Source organism: Capricornis sumatraensis, chromosome 9, assembly GCF_032405125.1.
Source record: "Capricornis sumatraensis isolate serow.1 chromosome 9, serow.2, whole genome shotgun sequence".
Classification (NCBI taxonomy): Eukaryota; Metazoa; Chordata; class Mammalia; order Artiodactyla; family Bovidae; genus Capricornis; species Capricornis sumatraensis.
This window is the reverse complement of record NC_091077.1, coordinates 83978356-83984254: the sequence shown is the minus strand read 5'-3', so window position 1 is coordinate 83984254 and position 5899 is coordinate 83978356.

The window sequence follows — 5899 nt, the reverse complement described above, 5'->3', positions numbered from 1 at the left end:
AAGGGGTTTGGGGTACTTCTGAGATAAAGCCACTGTGCAGTATGAGGCGTAAGGGGCGTGGGGAAATGTGATTGGAAAAAGGTGCAGCAACGAGCATTCCTCCTTCTGCACAGGCGTAAGGAGGCTACATGCCTCGGCACTTTTCAAGAAAGAGTTTAGCAGAAACCGCTTAGCACGGTCTGAGGTTGGAGTTTTCAACCCTCTGGCATCCAAAGGTTCAGGACTGGGTCTCTCCATGCTCTACCAGCTCAGCTTAAACTAGACAGAGCTGACTTCAAGTTCCGGGAAAACAGCTCTGACAAACATCTTACTGTTTGGACTATGTGCCACTTGGAGGACGCACAAGTCTTAAAAAATCGCTTTTATTGAAGCAGGTATAGGCGAAGTGGATTCAACTAATGATAACCCACAGTTTCACATCTGGACTGAATTCATGATTGAACCCCCTTAAGGTCTTTAAATAAACCTTTCAGATTCCAGCAGGCGGAATCGGACGTTTCTTCTTGCAGCCACTCAAGACGAGCCTCCTGTGGAAGTTCTCTTGCTTATTAACACTGCCACCCCTCAGTCTGCAGCGATCTGCCTCTTTCTTCGGTCTCGTGTCCTCGATGTTCAGCGACTGGTTTTAGATTTTCCCAGGGAACTCCCAGTTTGTGAACCAACAGCGATCTAATCTCGTGAGTTGTTACAAACAGAGAGAACCCTTGCCAGCTGCAGTGAATCAGAGATTCCGCGTGAGGAGGATTCAGTCCACCTGTTGCTGGCTTTAAGATGGAGGAAGGCAGCCAGAAACCAGGGAATGGAACTCTTTCTAGAAGAAACGTTCTCCAGCAGAAATACAGCCCCTACTGACACCTTGATTTGTTTCCATTGAGACCCTTGCTGGACCTCCAACCGATAGTACTCTGCGGTAAGAAAAAATTGTGTGTGTTCGTGTGTGTTTGAAATATGTTTAATTTTTAAAAAGTTTCTAATGGTGTTAAATATACAAAACATGAAGTTCACCATTTTAACTGTTACTAATTGTACATACAGTTCATTAAGTATATTCACAGTATAATTTTTGTCCAATCCCCAGAAATAATTTTGTCTTACAAACTGAAGTTTTATACCTGTTAAAAAATGATTTCCTTGTTCCCGTGCTCCCCCCAACCCCTGATAAGTACCATTCTATTTTGTCTTTATGAATTTGACTGCTTTGGTTATCTCATGTAAGTGGAATTATATATAGTATTTGTCTTTCATGACTGGCTTATTTCAAGTGGCATAACCTCTTTAAGGTTTATGCCTATTGTAGTGTCCAAAATGCTTTAATTTTTTAGGCTGAATAGTATTCCACTGTACATATACACTTTCATTTACATATTCATTCTTTGATGGAAGTGTGAGTTGTTTCTATCTTTTGACTGAGTATTTTGCATAATACTGCTGTGAAATGAGTGTACAAATTAGTGTTAAACCACTAAGTTTGTTGGAATAAGTTTACTGACATTTTGTTAAGGCTGTTTGTGTCTGTGTTTATCAGGGATATTGATATTGGCATGTAATTTTCTTGTGCCTCCATTGTTTGGTTTTGGTATTAACATGAATTGCTGTCCTAAAACGAGTTGAGTGTTCCCCTTCATTTCTATTTTTTTGGGGAGAGGAGGGAAGAATTTGAGAAGGGTTGCGATTAATTCTTTGAATGTTAGATGAAATTCACCAACAAAGCCATCTGTCCTGGTGTTTTATTTGTTGGGAGGTTTTTGATTATTGAGTCAGTCCCCTTACTCATGATTGGTATGTTCATATTTTCTATTTCTTCATGACTCAGTCATAGTGGATTGTATATATTTAGGAATTTATCCATCTCTTTGAGGTTTAAGCCACTAAGCTTAAGTAATTTGTTAAAGAAGAGAAACTAACACACCTGCTTTCAGTCTTTTTGAGATCCTAAGTGTATTCATCCATTCAATAAACCCTGTCATATCCATATATCTAGCTGCAAGGGGCTCTGAGAAATGTAGCGTTTACTTTTTTCATCTCTATAGTCAACAAAAGCTTACTAAATTAGAATTTGGAAATACCACTCCACTGAGCACCACAGGAGTTAATTGCTGTAAATGTGGTAATTGATGCAATGGGTGTGGATTAAGAATACATAGGACTTTTATTTATTACTTTCCATGGATTGAAGAGAAAAAAGCAATATTGCAAGGTGTGCAGAGGGGAAGGACCTAGTTCATATGACTAAAGAGAACTGCCAAAATTTGTGTGTGTATGTGCTTGTGTAAGGTGTGTGTGTTAGAGAATATGAAAGAACATATGAATATGGTGTGGAACCAAAAGAATGGTTTTGAGGGGGAGTCAAATGGCCAAAAGTGTCAACTGGCATACAGGAGACAAGAAGGATAAGATTTGGAAAGGTCAAGGTGGTGGTGTTGGTGAGAGCAGTTTCTGTAATTTGTATCAACAGAACATAAATTGCAGTGAAGTGAGGAATGACTTGAGGGATCGGGATATTTCTTTGTTTTCCCATAAATAACATAGATTGATAATTTGATACTTCTTCTGAAGTCAATATTTCTCTATATCTTAGAGAATTTGAAAACAAGTTATGTATTCTGCACATGCCTGAAGGGAAACCTTAAAAGCAATCATAATAAAAGAGGAGCAAAGCCTAAGCAATGCAGGGAGGAAAAATGTGACTCTCAACTTTTTCAAAAAGGTGGTATCTGGCAGAAGAAGATAAGAAACAACTTAACACACTAGTGGGAGGAACCTCCCAGGTAATAATCGGCTTGAAAGATTTTGTTTGTATGTTTCCCTCTAAGTTAAGGAAGGTCTTGAAAGCCACTCTGACCTCAGCTGTAGAAAGTATTTTCATAGAAGTCTCTTACGAGTGGTTTGCTGCAGGCATTTTGCAGAACAGAGAAGGGACTTGAATTCATCACTGCAGTATTGGGACAGATAATAAAAACAGAAATATCTAAAGGGAAATAAATATAAGTGATGTCCCTGTGTAGTCAAAGTATATGTATTTTAAGAAGGATCTTTAAACAAAATCAGATGAGAAGGTGATGAGTGTTTTGTTGGTAATCAGCAGTTTCAGTTTCAGTGTATGCCGAGAGGACCTGCTTGCCTCATAACAATAACAGGACACATACTCCCACAGCCCGAATTGAGGTTCAGGATCATCAATTCAGGACATGCAGAAGGAGTGTCTAAATTCCTTTCATGCTTCTTGGCTCTAAACACTTGTGATCATGATAGAGTTGTATTGGAGAGAGAAAAGAGAATTTCAACTTCTCTTGCCATCATGGAGGGGGGTGAGGTAGGAGAGGTGTCAGTTTTCTCTTTCTTTTGGGATAATGAGAATAGCCTGCTAGTGATAGCATTCCAGAAGGAAAAAAAGAAAGAAAAAAATCAGCTTTAAACATACTTCAGTCCCACTGAACAAACAGTGCAGCTATTCAAACCAGTACTAGTACAAGGAGGACCTTTTCTTTCCCTCACAATGTTGGAATCTCAAGAAAAGCTGTTTGTCTTTTTCCTCACTTTCCCATTTCCAGACTATACCAGACTTGATAGAATAAATTATCTCTGAAAATTTTCAGAATTTTGTTAACTGGACTGGAAGTGATAACTACAACACTGTTTTGTTTTTGTTTTTTTAAAGAACTAAAATGACCTGAGGGTTTCTTGTGATTTAAGAGCAAGCAAATAAGCATTAAGTCTAGGCAGAGGTTTTATTCTGAAGCAGGAAAAATCTGTCCCTACCAAATAGATTTCTACAAGTGTGGAGAAGATATATTTGCTTTATGATAACACAGTATGAGTCCTGATCTCTGAGTAAGCTGTATATAAACTAATCTTTTCTCCTTGTCCAAGAACATGTGTAACCAGAGGAAAAACTCTTCATCCTTCATACTTCCTCAGGCTTTTCCCTTAGCTAATCTGTCTGTGCTAATCTTCCTCACCTGCCTGCTTTCTTGATTTTAGACGTTGACTTCTCATGTGAACACCCTCTTCCAACTGTTCTGATCTTTTGCTGGTTGAGTTAGGTTCTTGATGAGCATAGCTCTTCAGTCAAAACTATATGCAATTACAGAAGAGATGTTCTGAGTCATCATCTGAGCTAACTAGCTCCCTTCTCTGAGAGTGCAGTATCCCTCACAGACTATTACTGAGCTGCATACATCTGATGCCAGACATCAGTTTAGGGAAACTAATTTGCTTAGCAAGAAAAGCTATGCATTAAGCCAATAAACGATTTGTATTTTCTCACTTGACCTGTTTGCTGACCTCTTTACTGTAGAACCAAAGGGACGAGCTGCTCATGATCCATGCTTCATTTTCTGTTTTATTGCATCTTATTTTTTTCTGACTTAGAAGAGTAATAAGACTTTTCTGATTATGACATTGTAAGTCACATGAAGATGTTATTTTTTCCAGTAGAAGAAATGTGTACTTTAAGTGTTTTGTAACATGCAGCATTAAATTGTCAAGATTCTCTCACCTAATAGTATATTTTGTTCAGTTCACCATTTCCATCTGTATTGGGAGTGCATTCAATAGTATTGCCAGCCAGGGTGCACAAACACAAAAGTGATGGTGTCACTTTGAAAACTGAAATGTCTATTAATTTTCTGTAGATTTTTTTTTTACATTCAATGCAACAAGCCATAATTACTGTCCTGATCTTACATTTGAAATGCTGAACTGGTATTTAGGCAGCTTCAATGCACATTAATACATTTTTAAAGGGTTAGGGAAGGCACTATCTCCTGTAAGATGTAAATGTGAAAAGCTGATTTCAGCTTGTGGTGGGCAATTTTTACACATTGTCAAATCACAGTGGAACTGGAACCTCTACCCTTTTGTTGGTTGACAGGGGACTTCAGTTTCCAAATCTCATGGCAAGCTATCTGCGTAGAATGGTTCTTTTTACTGCTGAAGATCAAAGGTTCGGATTGTATTAAACTCATTTCCAAGAATCAGGTGCAGCAAACCAAATGTTGAGATGCCAAAATTTACAACAGTTTATTCTAAATGCAGCCAAGTAAGGAGACAGGAGGACACATTTCTGTTGGTTACAAGTTTCTGTTAACACCAGGCATGGTTTTGGGATGAGTTTTTCAACGCTATTTGGCAAGGCTCCAAAGCCACGTATCTCTTTGAGAAAATATCCCCTCTTGGATTGTTATCCACTTTGCGCTATTCATTTTCCATCAGAGGAAGGGGAGACCACATTAAAAAGGAAAAAGGAAGGGAGCCAACTAGACAGTAGGGGAGATGTTTTTACTTTCCCTCCCCCTAAAAGCCCAGCGCTATTAACAAAAGTCAACTGCTACACTACTGTCTACAGTCCGTGCCACTTTTTCTCAAATGTATATTTCACTGCCCTTGAAGTTTTGTTTTGTTTTTTTTTTCTCTCCTTTCTAACATGCCATGAACTCCACTGTTACATCCACTTCCAGAGTAAGTCTTCACCTTCTGAGTCTTCCCTAGAGTGAGATCAACCTCCATCTGGTGAAACTTCATTACGGCTTCCGTTACCATGCACAGTGGAGTTTGCAGAAAAGTGCATAAAGTGAAAATGACACTTGATAATTTCTTAAATCTTAAAAATCATCTCTGAAGTTGGTGATTAATACACTGTCTTCCAGGAAACCTTTCTTAACTCAAACATGGCAAACTTTCCCTCAAGTTAGAATGCATTGTTCATTCTTAATTGTGTATTTGATATGATAGAGGCTCATGCTTTGGAAAACAATGCTATGTCTAAACAACTGAAGCACCTCACCATTGCAAAATGCTCATGATGAGAGAAACTAGGGGACTGAGACAGGCTGAGAAGACTGTAGTCTCAATTCCCCTTCACCCTTCGCTGTAAAAGGCTCTTGAATTTCATGAAGGG